Consider the following 2,705-nt stretch of genomic DNA (forward strand, 5'->3'; position numbering starts at 1 on the left):
ATAGATGCATGCAAGAATGATTGTTGCCTAGTTTGAAAAGATAGATCCAATAAAGAGTTATGTCATATTTTTTTCTCTTTATGGTGGAAAGGAGCTAAAAAGAGTCCTGCTAAATCAAATGATGTATGCCAAAATTATTTGATACTTCCCATTGATTCCTAGACTTCAAAGATTGTTCAAAACACAAAAAAACTATCAAAGAGATGATTTGACGTGCTAAATAGAGAAATACATATAATTTGTTGTCATGGGCAGAACCCTCTTAGGGTGAGGGGGGACAATTGCCCCTCCTAAAAAAATGAAAAAAAAAACTTTATTGCAAAGTTTTTTTAGGTATTTTAGTTTTATTATAAGGGTTTTTAGGCAATTGCCCCTTCTAAAACTTTTAAAATACTATGATATTTAAGCAATTTTCCCAAACAAAATACTAAAAAACATTATTTTATTTTATTTTTAAATTTGAATTCCAAAAATATCCTTACAACCAAAATTTATTCCGGGGGCGCTGCCCCCGGAAACCCCCGCAGGGGCGCTGCCCTTGACCCAGCTGAAATTACTAAATGACAAGAGGGGGAGGGGAGGGGGGTGAATTGTGAAAATCTTTTTCTTAATAAAAATAACCTTAAACAAGAGTTCTAATTTTTTTATTATTTTTGAAAAACTACAACAAAATTTTAAGCAATTTTTCTTCCACAAATTTCACCATGCAATAGTTATGAAAATTAAATGCAAGTAAAAAGTAAATGACGGTAAGGAAAAAACACACCAATAATTTTTATAGTGGTTCGATCAAAATATGGCATACGTCCACTCCCCGGAGTCCTCCGCTCTGGGATTTTCACTATCAGAAATAGTTCTCCTTTTCCCCCCCTCGGCAAGGCGGAGAAGCCTTTACAAACCTCCCTTTCACCGACCCGGCGTGGCGGAGTGCCAAACTCTATTTTCGCCCTCCTGGCGACGGTAGAGAACCTTCTCGTTTTTCTCCCTCCTGGAGAAGGCAGAGAACCTCGAGGTGACGGATGTAGACGAGCCTTTCCCTTGGAGATCCTCCCTCAAATCCTTCTAGGGCCACAGGAGAAGAAAGATGCAGCAAGCTTGGAGCAACCGTGTGATCTCCCTCACACCTATTCTCCCTCACAACACTCACCTCTTCCTTCCTCTCTCAACTCTCAAGAATTTCTCTAGATCTCTCTCCCTTGGAATCCCTCTCTAACCACATTCACCCCCTCTGTGATTCTCTTTGAAAAAAACTTGATTGTCATCTAAAACGGGCTCCAAAAACCTCTGATTTCAAAAGTAGCCATTACTGTTCATACAGTATGATTACCCATCGTACAGTACGATCTTCATAAACAGACGTCCTCCTAGTACGAAGGTGTACGAACAGTTCAAAAACAATTCGTACTGTACGATATAATATCGTACGTTACGATCCACAAAATACTATTCGTACAAGACGATGGTCTGGACGATCAAATGTCATCTCTATTCATCGTATGGTACGATCACTATCGTACAGTACGATATGACAAAAACCAAGAGATCATCCAGGACGATATCCGGGACGATCATACTTCGTCTCTGTTCGTAGTATGGTACGATCAGGTTCGTACAGTACGATGTTCAAAATTTAATTAGGCCTGGATTTCCTGTACTAATCACAGGTTAATTTAAGTAAGTATTTAAAATATATCGTACAGTACAAACATGTTCGTACAGTACGAACAGCGCAAAATCACTTACTTAAACTAAACTACGGCTAGGGTTTTGGATCTGAACATATCGTACAGTACGAATATATTCGTACAGTATGATCTATTCACAGAATCTTCCACATAGCTATGATCGTACGGTACGAATTACAATCGTACAGTACGATCTACAGAGAAGAATTTCTATGACATTTTGCATTTAAAAACAAACTCCCCCCCTGTGCGTGTGCATGGTTGCTCTTACTCTTATGCATTTTGTGGCGAGACTCAATAAAATAAAATAAAATAAATAGAAAAATATAATGTTTGACTCATACTCCTAATCTACCCTTTTTTTAGTCTTCCTTTCGTCCTGAGTCACTTGTGATCTTCCTGAAATGTTAGTACTCAAGGACAATAGCAAATATAATAGTATTTAATGAAAAGTTGTTCCAAAACACTCATTATTTTGCATCATCAAAATCTCAAACTCGGGGTCATTGGTTGCAACACCCGTGACCTGACCCGACAAGTTGAACCCTGCCAGGGGGCGTTGCCCCCTTGCACCCCCGACAGTTATTTATAAGTTTGCCCCCCTTGAAAATTAAGGTTGGTTCCGCCCTATTTGTTGTGGCATTCAACTGATGGAGAAGCTTGTAAAATCCATTGACTCTAAATACCTTATTTTTTCTTCAGAACCACATAATGTTAGTCTTGCTTTAGTAAGTGATGGGTTTAATTTATTTAGGATTATGAGTATTATATACAACATCTGACACATACTTTTAATTATGTATAACTTGCCTTATTGGATTGTAATGAAACAAACTTCTTTTTTTTCTCTCTACTATTATACCTGGGGAGAAAAGTCTAGAAAATAATATTGATGTTTATCTCTAACCACTAATAAATGAGTTGTTTGAATTATGGCATAGAGTTAAATCATATGATGCAGCCTATAGTCTTTTTTTTTAATTATGTGCTACTTTAATGTGAATGATCAATAATTTTTTT

The sequence above is a fragment of the Dendrobium catenatum genome, unplaced genomic scaffold, assembly GCF_001605985.2.
Source record: "Dendrobium catenatum unplaced genomic scaffold, ASM160598v2 fragScaff_scaffold_1650, whole genome shotgun sequence".
NCBI lineage: Eukaryota > Viridiplantae > Streptophyta > Magnoliopsida > Asparagales > Orchidaceae > Dendrobium > Dendrobium catenatum.